Source organism: Piliocolobus tephrosceles, chromosome 1, assembly GCF_002776525.5.
Source record: "Piliocolobus tephrosceles isolate RC106 chromosome 1, ASM277652v3, whole genome shotgun sequence".
Lineage (NCBI taxonomy): Eukaryota > Metazoa > Chordata > Mammalia > Primates > Cercopithecidae > Piliocolobus > Piliocolobus tephrosceles.
Window position 1 is genome coordinate 70,599,816 of NC_045434.1, and position 16,272 is coordinate 70,616,087.

Below are 16,272 nucleotides of genomic sequence, written 5' to 3' on the forward strand. Positions count from 1 at the left end.
GACTTCTAGCTCACGGCTGTGGCCTTGCTCCTGGGCAGGTCCCACAGGAGGAACCTCCATGCTAGGCACTCCACCCTTGCCTATTATTTCCACAGAGTGGAAAATGAAGAGCACTGTTCTTGGAGGGAAGAACATTAGGCAGCTTGGCCCTCTGCTTTCTAGAACTGTGGTTTTCCAACTTCAGTTGGGCATAAAGATCAACTTAAAAAAACCAGTCGGCTCCCATGCTTACTTTTTATATAACAAGCCTTCCAGGATTTCTGATGTAGGTGACGCATTCTTCAAGAATCATCATCTAGAAAATGGATAACCTTAACGTGATGGGAGCATTGCCAGGGGAGGGTCGGTTACCCCTCTCTTTCACCATCAGAGATGAGCCAGCTACACCACCACTTCTAGCAGGGCTTAGGCAGGTCAGAAGATGAGACGCCTGAAGGAGGGAATGCAGCCCCCAGCTTTCTACATGGATGCTAGAGTCCCAGGTCATTCCTTTTTAACTTTGGCTAATAATCTTAATCAATATTTTTATTTTTACTGGAGCATAAATTGCGCCCCCCACCATGACCTGCCATCCACAAAATGATGAAGGTTTCCATGCAAACTTTTCTCCTTATAAAGGGTTTTCAGGCCTCCTCTTTCTCTCTCTACCTGCTGTTTCTTCTAAATACCATTTGGCTTGAAAAACTCTAATTTTGAGGAAATTTCTTTTTCTCAGAGTGGATCAGAGTCATCAAACGCTGTTGATGAAATAGACTTTAGAGAGCATTCAGCCCGGCGATTTTACTCTATAGACAGGAAGCTGAAAGCCAGACGAGGCCAGAGCTGACTAGAGTGACATAGAGTGGGGTCCACACTCACATGCATAGGTGAGGCCACTGAGCAGACCCTGCATACTCACCGTTCACGCAACCCAAAGATGTCCCTTTTCCCCACAGTGCCACATCACACCCAGTAAGCTGACACCCACCGCAGGGCATATCTAGACTCCCTTCACTGGATTTCCCATTAAAGCAATGCTGAAAACAGTTTTTTTTTTAAATCTCTGGAAATGAATTATATCTCATATAGCAAGAATACAGCAAGGGGGCCGGAAAAGTCCACTGTGAACATGTTTTTTAAAAGAAGTTATAAATAAACAGAATGATCAGAAACCAGATTAAACTTCCAAGTTGAGAATGAGACGTGGAAGATGAAAGGCCTGACCTGTTCCTAACTAGCCGGGCTGCGGCTCAATTGTATAATCCTCTCCTGGCTACATGGCATTGGAATTCATACAATTGTGGACTTTGAGAACTGAAAAAGATCTTAGAGAAGTTGTCTAGCCCAGTCTGTCACACTGGGGATGGTAAAACTGAAGCTCAGAGAGATGAAGATACTTGCCTGAAGTCACATAGCTCATATTTGTTAATCAACCAGGGTTATTCTTGCAGCTACTGAAGGAATCACAGTGGCTGTGTAATTTGGTCCCTGGCAAAGAAAACTTATTACCTAGTAGTTTGATATCTTTCCTATGTGGTGTAAAAATTTCAAACAGATCACCTAGTAGGGAAATGTAATCACAGTTTTTAATTAACATAAAGTCTCCGAGACATTTGTTGTTGTTATATTACTTTTATACAGTGTAAATCAATTAGCTGCAATGGGCTAGTGGGTGCAGAGAGTGGCAGTCAGTCACTGGGCAGATAATTGCTCTGTTGCTGAGATTAACACCTTATCATGCTATTAGGACCGCTTATGAATCTTGTAGTCCCGATGAAGCCTACAATTTAGGGACTATCCATTCCAGCTGTCTCCATTTCTATAGCCTCCTACATGCAAACAATTGTTGCACTAAGTGCAGCATTTAATTAAAGGCCCTTCCCATGTCATGGCTACAGTCACGGGAAAGACAAGAGACCTTGTTTGTTTCAAAAAAAAAAAAAAAAGGCACCTCTTGCTGGTGATTAGTTAGTGTTAAAGCAATCAGGATTAAAGTCAGGGAGGCCATGAAAGAAGGATAAGATATTGACGACTGTGGAATTGTCAATTGGAAAGTACATGCATACCTTTACTTTCATGTGTTAGTAAGAAATCAGCGATGAGAAATATGAGCCTGGGTTTCTTGTCGCTTTAAAGGGTCATATCATCAAAGCCTGGAGTGCTCTGCCTCTTCCCCAAAGTCCAACCAAGCATCTTACCAGAATTGTTTTTAACTATCAGATTCTAGCATGAGAGGTCAGAAATTGGGGATTGATGAGGCAGGTTGGGGAAAGCATGAACCAAGACATTCACTTGGTTTGTTGTATCCAACTAAAGAGAGAAATTAATCTCCAAGGGAGCTCTGATTATATTTTAACAAAGGGAAGCTTTCCCTGGGACAATTGTTACTGCAACAGGAGACACCCCCTCCCCCAAAAAAGTCAAACAGGCAACAAATAATTTTACCATTACCAGGTAATATGTGTTAATTGCTCAGTTTATATACTCAGAATGCCATACCATTAGAGACTGTGTATGCATTGTAACTAGAGCATTAATAAATTTAAAATGTGCCTATTAGGATGACAGCTTTGGAGGTGCAAAGGAATAACAGTTATCACTTGGCAGAAGCCGCTCTCACCCCATCTGCCGAGACTTTGCATACATTTTCAGCTTCCTGAGCAATGATTAGGCCTGTCAGAACCTCTTTAACCTTCTAACTGCTGGTCCCCACTGGCCGTAATTAGAGACTAATGAATTCAGAAGATGCAGGCCGTGAGGAAAACTGCCTTGACAGTTTGTGTACAAATTAAGCCCCAATTACTTCATGCATCTTTTGCATCGCTGATACAAGTCTCTGTTATTATTTTTGAATATGGTCATTTTAGCAGAAACGAAGAACTTGGCTAATGTATTTTGTCATTTTTATGGCTCATCATAAAGAAAAAACATACTGGGCGGGTCATGAATATGTGAAATAAACTACCGCAGATTATAAAAAGAAATTAATTTTCCTCTTGGGAATACCCTACCACCTTTTCATCCCCCCGATGGATAAATTTATTAATATGGTTATTTTTATTCTGACAATATCTGCCATTGAAGGAGCCTGACTCATGAGCAGGTCGTTTGGCTTAGGTTTAGCCTCTGAGTAAGGAGCATTTGGGAGTGAGGTGCCCCTTCATTGCTAATCCTGGTATAAAGACTGCTTCGAGAATATTGTCAGAAATTCTTTGTTCTGTGCCCTTACTTGCTCTTCCACCTTCAACGGCCACGGTGAAAAGTTTCTAACTCCAAGAGGCATAGCTTTTAAATGACAATAGAAAGGTCCAATGTCACATTTTTTAAAAAAGCAAACAAACACACAAAAAACCTCTCGAAACGATATTGAATCTTGTTTCAGCCCCACCGGTCAACGTGAGTAGATATTCTATTTTAGTCGTTTGGGAGATCCCTTCCCCTACTCTCTGGGGTCACACAAAAATCCTGGCTTATATGTCCTCAGAAAGCCTGGGGAGTAGGCCCTCATGTCTGCAGGATGGTCATCACCTTTCGGGCTATTTCCTTAGCTACAAGATGGTGCTGTTGGCAGTGGGTCCCGCCAGATGTCTTGGTCTCTGTTGCTCCAGGCAGCTCAAAGATCCCCCTGCCGGCGGTCCTTCCTTGCTGAGGACCAGTCTCCTATAGCCATCCTCCACTAAAGTTCCTACATGCCAGAGGGCTCCTATTCCTGCTCCACACCAGCCTCAGAGAAAGTTAAGATTCTTCCTTCTGTCTGGCCACCTTCAACTCCCCAGCTTAAAGCACTTCCCTTCATTCTCTCTGGTGGTAGGCAGAATAATCCCACCCTGCTTTAAAAAATGCTTATGTACTAATCCCCATAATCTGTGATGTCACCTCACATGGAAAAAAAGACTTTACAGATGTGATTAAGCTAAAGATCTTGAGATGGGGGGATTATCAAGGTTGACTCAGTCTAATCACAAGGTTCTTATTGGAGGAAGACTGGGGGATAAGAGTCAGTACTAGGAGCTATGACAATGGAAGCAAGAGGTTGGAGTGATGTAAGGAAGGGGCCACAAGCCAAGGAATGCAGGTGGCCTTTAAGAGCTGCAAAAGGCCAGGCAATGAATTCTCCCCTGAAGTAACCAGAAGGAGCTGTCCCTGCAGACACCTTGATTTCAGACTTCTAATGTCTGGAACTATAAGACAATAAATATATATTGTTTTAAGCCACTACATTTGTGGTAATTTGTCACAATAGCAGGAGGAAACTAATAAGCCTTCTCCAATGGAAACTTAAAGATTTGTGTTTGTATTATAATAATCATTCCAATAATAATTAATATAATAATTTATTTTATATAAATTAATAGTATCTTTCCTCTTATCTCTAAGATTGAAATCATAAGCTATCCTCATGAGGATGTTATGGTAACTAAGGGAATTAAAGAATCAATTGGATATGTGGACCAAAGTAGATATGCAATAAAAAGTTGACAAAGTACAGCTCAAAAGTGAGTCTTAGTATGAATATGAGCCAAGATGGTGTCAGCCCCTACCTGGCTTCCTCTGCACTAGGTCCACACAACTGGATCTTTAATGGTCTCTAGATGCAGGCTGCAGCCCACCTATTCTTGAATGGCAGGAAGCAGTAGTTTCTTGTCTAGTGGACCTAAACCTGACATACCTACTCTTTTAGGCTCTGAGTACTGTAACCAAGACCCATGAATTTGGTCCACTGTATCACCTCCAGGTCTTCTTCACAGTCAAAAATTATCTGGGTCTCAAGTTTAGAGAACAAGATACTGGAGTTTGAGTAGCTCTGAAATTACAGTGAATTCACCTACTGTGTTGGCTTCACCCGAGACCTTAACCTTAGGGCAAAGAAGCCTTAATTCTATTTGCTTCACCTGTTGAGGACTCTTATTCTGGAACTAGAAGCTACATCCTCAACCCAATCCATTGACTGGGGCCATAGGACCCCACATCATACTTGTTCATCCCTTTCTGGGGCCTATGTCTTTCCTCTTTATCCCCCATATTTAACCACATTCATCAGCCATCCTTGGACAGATTCTTGAGTGAATATCAAAAGCTAGCTTGACTGGGGGGATTTGATTCACACTTTAACACCTGCTGTGGTACCACTGAATTGTTCTCTCCAGAGCTACCTGAGTCAGGCTGTCCATTGCCCCCAGACCATCAAGTTCCTATCCTGTATACTCCTCTGCTTATGTTTTAGATTGCCATCAGTCCATCGTTAAGGCTGGCTCTGAGTAAAGAGAAAAACTAAATAAAGATGGTCGTGGCTTAAACACTGACTTAGAAACTCATTTCATTAGAGTGATTTATTAAAAAGCAGTACTTAGGAAAAGCATATTATTCATCTCTTTAACAGGATTGCATTAGAGCAATTTTTTTCTGGTGACAACTTTTGAGGTAGGTTTTTTAGAGAATAAACACAGTCTAGTGAAAAATTATGCCTAGAGCCTTGGCCTGCAGTGACAAGGTACAGACTGCTATAAACTGAGGCCTTCCCATAGACCTCTCTTTCCTGTGAACTCCTAACTTAGCTGCAGCCTGACAGAATAGTAATGAGAAGTATGAGAGTCCGGGAGCAGGGAGAAAAAAGGAGTGGAAACAAGAAGCCCCAGACCCTGCCCACACCCCCGAAGACCCATGTGGGGAAACAGCTCTCCAGCCTTCAGCAGACAAGCTTCAGGGGATGCTGAAGAGAAGAGGGAGGACTAAACTCACAGAGTCTGGATCTGCATTTTAGATTCACAGAACCCCAGAATGGGAAATTGTGGACCAGAAAGGCCAAAGCATGACCACTTTTTTCCCTTTGTGATGGCAACACAGCAGGCCTTCCTATCAGGCCTTCATGGACGTGGTCTTGAAATGAACTCAGGAAGTGCTGCTGTGGGCCAAGATCAGAAAGTGTACCCCATGGATACCCGGAGCCGCAGGAGGTTATACGGTCTTCAATGAGCCTGGTATTATACCCTCATTCTTTCTCCGAGGAGAGTGAAAATCATTTCTATCATTGCTATTCAAATTGTGGCTCATTTATTTGTTTGTGAAACTGACCTTAACTAGGCTTTTGAAAGACCTCACCCATGGATGAGGTTCTGAGCTAACACGCCCTCCCTGCCACCTAGAAGAGTTTCTCTCTGTGTGTCTTTGACTCTGCATCTTCCGCATCTTGACTCTGGGATCTCCACACTCATTCAACAGAGGGTCTTTGTATTTCAGAGGAGATTCGGTGCTTTTCATAAATTTAATTTACATGGAAGCCTCGTAAATAGTTTAGGGTCTGAAGGGAGATAGGCCTGACCCCGCCACACCCTGGCAGTACTCTGCTCAGAAATGTCACCCGATGCATGAGAGACCGCATGCATGCAGCGGGCTGGGCTACAGGTCTCCTTCTGTCTCAGCTACTAGAGGTGGGACAAGTTAGGGTGGCCCACTACCGTGTGGGTGGAAAGCTTCTGAGTCTGATTTACACCATATTTGTTTTTGGAGCATATCACAGAACTTACCTTTGAAAGGCTCGTGCTTTCTAGATTTGCTTCTGAAGTTACAATAAAATTCCTCTTTCACATGGAAAATGTTAATTTCACCCAAAATGAGGTTAAATAAAGTGCGATAGGCCCATAATGGTTTATTATGTTCTTTTTTGGGGGGAGGAATGAGGTCTCATTCTATTATTGCCCAGGCTGGAGTGCAGTGGCACAATCATGGCTCACTACAGCCTCGACCTCCCCAGGCTTAGGTGGTCCTCCCACCTCAGCCTCCCAAGTAGCTGGGACTACAGGTAACACACCCGGCTAATTTTTTGTAGAGATGGAGTTTTGCCAGGTTGCCCAGGCTGGTCTCAAACTCCTAAGCTCAAACAATCCACCCACCCTGGCCTCCCAAAGTGGTGGGATTACAGGTATGAGCCACCGCTCCTGGCCATGGCTTTATATGAAAAAGCAAAAACTGTTCACCACAACGTTGGGAAAAGTAGAGCCCTAACTGCAGTGCTCCAAAACTGGCCCACATAGGAGCACCCTCTCTGGCAGTGTTCCAATCCATTGCCTTGTTATGTTTTTATAAGTCTCTTTGTCTCACTAAAAGCATTCTCCTTTAAGGATGGAGATGATTCATCTAAGTATCTCTCTAAAATGCCTAGTTTACCAAGAGCAAAGTCTTCAAAAGACACTGCAAAATCAAATTAAAATATATCACTAACAATGAACATATTCTTAAGAGGTACCCCTGATGGTTAAAATATATTCTTAAAAGTTAATTTCTAATGGAGTCCCTTCCATAGAGCCCTTCTTAAACACACACACACACACACACACACACACACACACACACACACACCCCAAAATGATTTCCTAAAACTGAAAAACTGAGCAGGTCATTTTCACAGTATCTCTGCCTTCAGAGTGCAGGCTTTCTGAAGATAAAGACTGTTTTCTGCACTCTGTGTTTGGTACATCACCTAGTTCACTGAGACCATCTAGGGATGCATCACACATTTATTTAGTGCTTACGTAGGGGGCTGGGGAAATCTCAGCCATAGAGACGAAGTCTCTCATTGACATTCTAGTGTGTGCTGAGAGGTGGAGGAGAAGGAAATAGATAACAGAGGAGCAAATAAAAAAACACCAGACACTATAAGTCCTATTAAAAAGTAGATGATGGGTGGTGACTAGATGTATGAAGTGTGCCATTTTATACTAAGGTTCAGGAAAGCCCTCTGAAAATCGAAATTAAATTAAAAATGCTGTCAGTGTCCACATGACAAGAAGGAGCTAGTCGTGGAAGCATCTGGAGCAGGAGTGTCCTAGGAAAAGCCAACAGCCAGAAGCAGGACTGGCTTGGAATGGTGAGGAGCCGAAAGAAAGCCAGTGTGGCTGAAGTCTTTGAATGGCAAGGACAAGTTGAGGAAATGGGGTCGCAGAGGTGAGCAGGAACCTGATCACAGGGAGCTCTGTGGGTTTTGAAATATGTTTGAATTCTTGAAGCGGTAACAGAGGCCATTAGACGTCTTAGGGAGGGAAGAGACATCATCTGCTTTATGTTTTAGAGATCACCCCAATGGCTACGTTGGGGATGGAAGGCAAGTAAGAGGAAGCACTGGGCCGCCAGTTAGGAGGCTGCTGCAGAAGTGCCCTGGAGAGACAGCCTTGCCAGGGAGGACAGCTGAGCAGCAATAATAACTGCACAAACATCCCTCAAGAAATGCAGGAGAGGGTTTCTGCACAGAGGAACAGCATGAGCAGGATCTCATGGAAGAGATCCTTTTCTCCAGGTATACCAAACTCTCAGTTCCAGGCTCACAGTACCAGTACCAGGCTCACAAGTTCATTATTTTCACATGGATATTCTCCCATATGAAGTTTATAAATGTATTGCCAAGTTCCTCGTTTAAGGGGGACTAGAGTGAGGCTGAGATGAGTGACAAGAAGAAGAGGAGGGAGATGAAGAGTATACGAGCTCTTCCCTTCCCTTTTAACTCACATCATGGTTCCTAACACATATAAGTGTGGGTATATGTATCTTCATTATTTTCACATAGATATTCTTCCACGTGAAGTTTGGAAATGTTTTGCCAGGTTCCTTATTCAAAACATTGTTTGGAATTTGATTGGCATTGCATTATATTTATAAAAATAACTTGGGGAGAATTGACATCTTTACTGAGTTGAAGTTCAGTGAGCCTGAGAACTTGATATACCTGGAGAAAAAGGAGTCCAAACAGAAAAAAGAAAAGAAACAAGAGAATCAAAACATGCCAGACACACAGGAGTCATCTTAGCAAGAGAGTATAAAATGGAAGGCTTTTATAAAAAATAGTATCAACAGAGTCAAGGGACACAGAACAAGACCAGAAAGCATGTAGACCTACCCTATACAATTGGATGGGCAGATTCAACTCAGTAAAGTTGTCAATTCTCCCCAAATTATTTCTATAAATATAATGCAACCCTAATCAAATTCCAAATGATGTTTTTGAATGAGGAACCTGGCAAAACATTTCTAAACTTCACGTGGAAGAATATCTATGTGAAAATAATGGAGATATGCACAACTACATTTAAATGTGTTAGGAGCCATGATGTGTGTTAAAAGGGAAGGATAGAGCTCATAGGCTCTTCATCTCACTCCTCTTCTTCCCACTCCCCTCAGTCTCACTCTAGTCTCCCTCAAATCCCCCTTCCCTCACATCATGTTCTGACTGATGTGAGCTAAAGAGTAAGTGTCCTCTCACACATAACACTACAGCAGTGTTTTTCAAACTTTTTTGGTTGCGACCATGTAAATATATGATGTATATAGAAATATACATATATTATTGAAACAAATGTTTCTAAAATAATACCTACTATTGCCATATGTGACTCATGTTTTTATTTTTTATTCTTTTTTACTCTATTCTATCCAACTTTATTTGGCTAAGAAATTATGTGTGGTCAGAACCGTCTTAATTGATTTTATAGCTCACTAATGTGTCAGGACGCATAGTTTCGAAAACACTGACCTCAGGGACTCTGGTGATTTCAGTCACCAACCCCGATCAGCAACCTCTTTGGCTGAATATTTTACCCAGTTTGCTTTAATGTAAGTTCAGGAAGCACTTCATTTAGATTTCCTGCTAGCCTGACAATGGAGAGAACAATTATATCTCAACTGGTTTGGAAACAAGAGAAGTGGAATTTATGGTTTGTTTGTTCATTTGTAATGATGATTATGATTAAATAAAGCTCCCAGCAGTTCCTCAATGGGAGCCCCAGCTCCCATCTCTGCTGTGGTTAGCTTTTCTCTTCCATCTGGTAGGCCCATTCAGCTCCTCTGTTCCAACAGGCCAGTTTTTTAAAAACAGAAGGGGGACTAAAGAACATATTCCACCTCATTGCATGGAAGACAGTAACCCTCTAAGGCAAGGTATTTGTTTTTAACTGCATGGAACCGAAGCACCTTCTGAAAAAAAAAAAAAAAAAAAATCAAGCTACAGCTCTGTTCTCTCTATAAAAATTTAAAATCACATTGATTATCCATCTGGCATATCTCCTAATTATGCAGCTCTTAGTGGACTAATACTCTCTTCAGAAGCAAAACAGTAAATATACAAAGAGAAACATGATTAATAATTTCTTTTTGTTCTGTCTTTCAGCACAAGTCCCCACTCATTCATGCTCTCCACTGAAAAGGTTTCATAACTGTACCCAAAGACAGACATGATGAACTGTCCCCTGACTATCTGCCCAAGAAAGAGGAGGGAGAGACACACAAGCAGAATTTACTTTTTAGCAGAAAGGCACTGACAGAACAGGCACCCTGCACTGGTTTTCATCTTTACAGCTGAGTGTGTGTGTGCATGTGTGTGTGTGTGTGTGCATGCACATGTGCAATTGGTACACTTTTTACTATGTCAACTTTTACCTCTATTTTATTATGTATCTGTTAAGTTCAATTTTGCTTCAACAAATCAGTTTTCTGAATAATCAAGTGAATGTATTTTGTTAAACAAGCTACACCACTTACACTTGAGACAAATCTTTTCTTTTAAACAAAGCTGCATATAGGCTTATTGTTCCAGAAAATCTCATATCCTACTAGATGAATTTATGTGCACTCAGTCAAAATTGCATGGAAAACCTGATGAATTGTCAGTAATTTATCTTTCACATTTTACTTTCATTTTCTTTACACCTTTTTCTCTTTTCCGCACCATTTCTACAAATGACAGGAACCTCTACTCTCTCGCTCCCACTAAAAGAGAAGTCACTAGTTTCCTAGTATAAATGAATTTTGCATGTAATTTATATCATGAAAACTTTAAAGTGTGATGTGTTCTTTCATGAAAAGAACAATCAGGCTACGGCTTACACAGTTAGTGACCTATTCAGTAGCCACACCTATATTTTTCCTTGAGAATAGAACCTCAGTTTTTTTTGTGAATTGAAAATATAGCTGACTAAATATTTGTTTTCCCAGATTCCTTTGACCCTTGGGATGACCATGTGACACATTTCAAGCCAGCAAGACCTAAGCAGAAGCCAGCTGGAAGTTTTCAGAGAAGTCTTTATGGTCTTGATTTTGGGAGACAGATATGGCTGGCACTGCCCTTCCATCTTCTTTCCCTGAGCGAAGAAGTGATGGCTGGAGCTGAAGCAGCCTTCTTTAGATCATGAGGCAAAAAGTAAGAAAATTACAAAGACATTGGCTCTGAGATCTCTGAACCACTGAACCAACAGTAGCAGCTGACTACCTTCAGATTTGTATTTTTCTGAGAAAAAAAATATGAAACCTCATTTGTTTAAACCATTTGTTAGTCAGGTATCCTGTTACTTGTAACCTAAATGAGAGGCATGCAAAATTTTACATGAAGTTCTACAGCCTCCAAATTCTGCAGAATGCCTCAGGAACTGGTGCACAGGACCAGGCAAAGGCTAAGCTGGCAGGAGGAACTCTCCCTGTACTGGCATCAGATTTCCTCAGACTTGTTCGTTTTTTTATCTTATATATTGAGATTCCATGTAAAAATTCACTGGAGAGAAATTAATTCTTCTGTCAAAACTCTGTGTTTAAAATCACTGGATTAGATGCTTAAAGCAGAAGATTTACTGGCTTTCTTATAGGAAGAAATCCACAGAAATGAATCACTAATGATGAGATTTTAGCAATATGGTGTCTGTAAGATGAAGGCATTTTAATAAAGAAAGTCTAGCCTGAATGCTCTCCTGACGCCATTACTTTCTCTTCTTTCCACGTGGCCTGAGTACCAACCTGATATCACATAACTTTTCCAGTTAGGTTGGTTCATTGTTCTACCGAGAGGTGCAAAGAGGACCGACATAATCCTATGTTGTAACTGAATACCAGGAATCAAATCCTATGGAGAAGGTAAAACCAGAGAACTAAGGAATACTTTAAAATTAGTAACAGGTACTTCACAGGAGAAGGAGATGTGCAGACATAATCCTATGTTGTAACTGAATATCAGGGATCAAATCCTATGGAGAAGGCAAAACCAGAGAACTAAGGAATATTTTAAAATTAATAATAGGTACTTCACAGGAGAAGGAGATGCGCAGAGGTGAAGTGGCATCTCTCTGCTTTTGTATCTCTCTTCTCCAGCCGTCCTGGACCTGGGGCAAGGCTGGGATTGTTGAATGTCTTGAGATCAACACTCCAATGAGTTTCCTTCCTTCCCGAAGGAGTTTGAGACATATTTTATGTCATAGTGATGTCTTGAAATGGTTCACGTACTCTGAATTGTGGTATCAGACTCGCATTTTAAGTTCATTATGGGCTCTCACAAGTTAAAACAAAAAGTTGAGAATGAGAAGAACACCTGTCTACCTCTCCTCGCCTCTCATGTGCACAACCCCTCCCACCTCGGAACCTCATTCCTCCTGCAGGGTCAATGTCATTTTGTTCACCACACTACCACTCTCCCCAGGTGTTCATTACCATAGAGTATGGGCTTTGGAACTGGAGAGGCCTGGGTTGCATCCAGGCTGTCCACTTATTGCCTGTGTGACATTGGGCTAGTTGCTTAGTTTTTCCTCCATGCTTCAGTTTCTTCATGCCTAAATACGATATAAGAATAATACTGATCTAGTAGGATTATTGTGGGGCTCAAATAACTTAAAATAGTTAAAAAACCTAGAACAGTTCCTGGACCATTGTCAGTGCTGAATGAATGTTAGCCATTACTGTTGTTGTTGCCATTGTAAATTACCTACTACCAAGTTTCATCTGCATATTTGTAAATGGGGATAAAAATGCCCCCATACGACGAACCCTCAGTAAGTGGACAATACACGGACTAAGTAACTCTTGTTGCCAGCTCTTGCACGTTCCCCCACTAGAAGTGCCTCTTGCCTAGGTTCTGCCTGCTCGGAGCTTCTCAACACCTTATATCCTGCATTAATTCAAACTTCCTTTTCGAAGTCTTCTCTAATGTCAGTAGTCCGTCCTGTCTTCTCCCGTCACAAATAATGATAACTATTAATATCAGTACCTCCCAATTTAATACCAAGTCATACGTTGTCTTTTACTATTCTTTATCACTTATCAGTTTCCCTGTCAAAACTTCAAGTTCCGTAAGTGCAAAGATTCATTCTTCTACACTCAGTATGTGCTGGGCACATAATAAGTGCTCATTCAATATGTGTTGATTGCCCTTCTCATCTCTACTCTGAGTTTATATTTTTATATGCATACACAAAGTTTCTTTCAAAACAGGTTATATTTATAGTGCAGCAAAGCACCAGAAAAGGCATCCACATGATCTCACCTAAACTAGAATTGGGCATAAACCCAGTATCAGAGGAAACTTGGAAAGGGTTTTCTTCCTCTGTAATGCTGAGAGAAGGCAGGATTTATATTCCTGAAGCAGAAGAAAAAATGAGGCAGGATCTTCTTGATCTTATTTCATCAATTGGTATTCCCCCTTCCCTTAGGTCTTACCATGGCCAAATTCAAGAAACAGATGTTTGCATAAAAAAAAATATCCCCTGAGTCAGTGTGGCTGTTTATCCAATTTTCACCCTGCCATCCAGACTTAGGTTATGTCCAACAAGGCCCAAACAACAAGTTGGAATGTACAAACTTGAGCCTGTGGAAGAGTTCAAGGAGAGGTGAGATGGCCCCATGTTGGGGATGCTAGAGAGGAGATCTCACTGTGATAAGAAGTGGGACAAGAAAACTTCTTTTCCCATTGAGAGAAAACTTTTTTTCCCAGCTCGGGATCCACAAGCTGATGCGCTCTACTGTTTTCTAAGTGAAGACACAGTCTTTGGGCTGCTCCTCTCTACTTTCATCTGTTCTCTATGGTCTCCCAACAGAAAAATAGATGTTGAAATTTTTTTGAACCTGATGGCTCCACAGAGCCGTTCCATATTAATGATCTGAGTATGTACATCTCTCTTTTTATGACTCCCCTGTTGAACTGAATTTGTCTACTGTGATTGTCACATAACTATGGGTGATTGCATCACCAAGAAGATGGCTCTGCCTTGTTGATCCATAAATCGGTTAAGTTTGCCTATTGCAACTTCTTTCCTCCAACATGCCCCACATGACCCTAGTAAGTTGTTTTTAAAACATGAAGGTTGGAGGAGATGCTTCTTAATGCAATTTATAACATCTCAGAGGTGAGAATTGAAAGCCCAGCTCTGACTGCAACATCTGCTCTGAACAACAGTATCTGGGGACTTGCCATGACATTTCTTGTCTTAAGGATGATCACCATGTATGTTCACAAATAAAAACGTGAAGCATTCTGACAGCCAAGCAAACCATGAAGAATAAAACCTCCCCAACAGGAAAACACACGCCAACATTCTTGCTACTATTCATTTGAGGAAACTCCTTCATTCTGAGTCTCCTCACTTCCTCCCCCAATCCCCACCATTGCCTTCCCAACCCTGGTCAGTTTTATCCCTCATATACATGTTTCTGCACAAGGGCAAGATTCCATTTGGAGGAGGAATGGTCCAATTTTTAAGGAAACAGTTTCTTAATGATAAAATCAGACTTTTCCAGCAAAGATGTTTGAGACAGTGTGTTCAGTAGACGTGAAGGAGGGCTTATAAAATAACCTGCATATCCCTAGGCAAAAGTTTTCAATGACTCGTTAGTGCCTTCCAAATCAAGTCTCTTGGAATTTCACTCCCTCTGGTCCCTGGCCTCACTGTGTCCTTCTGATAACAATCCCCATTCACTTCAGGTTAGCTCAAGACAACCTGGACCAGCCTGTGTTTCCACTTCCATCTTCATGTTCTTTCCCCCACTGTTTTGCTTACACCAGCTTTTACACTGGAAATCCTCTTTACCCCATCACTGACCAAAATCCTACCTCCCTTCTGTATCTAACTCAAGGGCTCTGTCCTCAGGAGGGTTCCAGTTTCTCCTAATCTTCAGGCTGGATGCGATTGCTCCATTTCTTACAGTCACATAGTCCTTGACTTTAGCATGTATGACATTCTGCCTTGTGTTATGGACACTGCCTCCTGTAACACTGTGGTCTCAAGAAGAACCTCCCATAACAAATTAGTGCACAATACAGTGCCTCATACATGACAAACCATCAATAACTACATGATTTTGTAGATTGATTCCATTCATGAGAGTATCAGGAAGACAGGAAAGGCGATATCTAAGGGCCTGCCTCCCCTCTAGCACCATATCTGTGCCCCTTTCACTGGCTAACTAGCAGTGAGAGATTATTTTGGGGGAATCAAGACGCAGGGACTATTAGCTTTTATTTTATTTTGACTTGTAAGATACTTACCTGGTTGAAAGCTTAAAATAATATAAAAAGGTATACATTACAAATTCAGCATGAGAACTTTTGCCTGACATATCCCAAAGCCAATCCTCACTGGCGTGATTCAGTTGACTCTACTAATAGCCCCACAACACTTCCATGGTCTTCAGACATTGAAAAAATGCATGCAATTGACAAATTATCTTGGACTTTTTCTAGCCAGATTGACCAATAAAAATAATGTGTGTGTTTATCAAATAGGTTATCTGCTATCAAGTAGACAAAATAACAAAGTGATAACCTCTTTAATCAATTTGTTGCATTATGCAAACTTGGCCCCCAATCCAGTTCTATTTTAGAGGCCAAGTGGTTAAAAGCACATCTTTCATACCATCCACTTACTACAAATTTTACTTAGTGTACTGCATTAGATTAGTCAGGGTTCTCTAGATAAACAGCTCTAATAGGTTGGAGATCTATAATCTATGTATTTACTTTAAGGAATGGGTTCACATGGTTGTGGGGCTGGCAAATCTGTAGAGGACAAGAGGCTGGAAATTGAGGGAAAAGTTGGTGTTGCAGTCTTGAGTCTGAAATCTACAGGCTGAAAACTTAGGCAGGGTTTCCATGTTGCAGTCTCTAGGCAGAATTGCATTTTCTTCAGGAAACCTCAATCTTTGCTCTTAAGACCTTCTGCTGATTGGATGAGGTCCGCCCACATTATTAAATATAATCTGCTTTACTCAAAGTCTACTGATTTAAATGTTAATCATATCTAAAATACACCTTCACAGCAACATCCAGACTGGTGTCTGAAGAAACTACTGGGCACCACAGCCTAGCCAAAGGTGACACATAAGATCAACCATTACAAATGGAAACAAAACTCCAACTGAAGGTGGTTGGCTAAGAGACATTTTTGGCATAGGGCAATATTGTTTCCCCATAGACCTTGGGAAGCTCTTCATCCTGGCTAAGTTTCTTGAAACAACTAAGCCAGAAAGCCTACCGGGCCCCAACTTGAAGCACTGGAA

At 41.4% G+C, this 16,272-nt stretch overlaps 1 long non-coding RNA gene across 1 annotated transcript in view; it reads right to left on the reverse strand.

The window, feature by feature from the left end:
* LOC111537132 overlaps positions 1 to 16,272 on the reverse strand; it is a 177,292-nt gene that overhangs the window by 7,610 nt on the left and 153,410 nt on the right. The window contains exon 5 of the long non-coding RNA XR_002729912.1: positions 5,133 to 5,233. This is a non-coding gene — a long non-coding RNA (uncharacterized LOC111537132). The remainder of the gene's footprint in view (positions 1 to 5,132; positions 5,234 to 16,272) is intronic.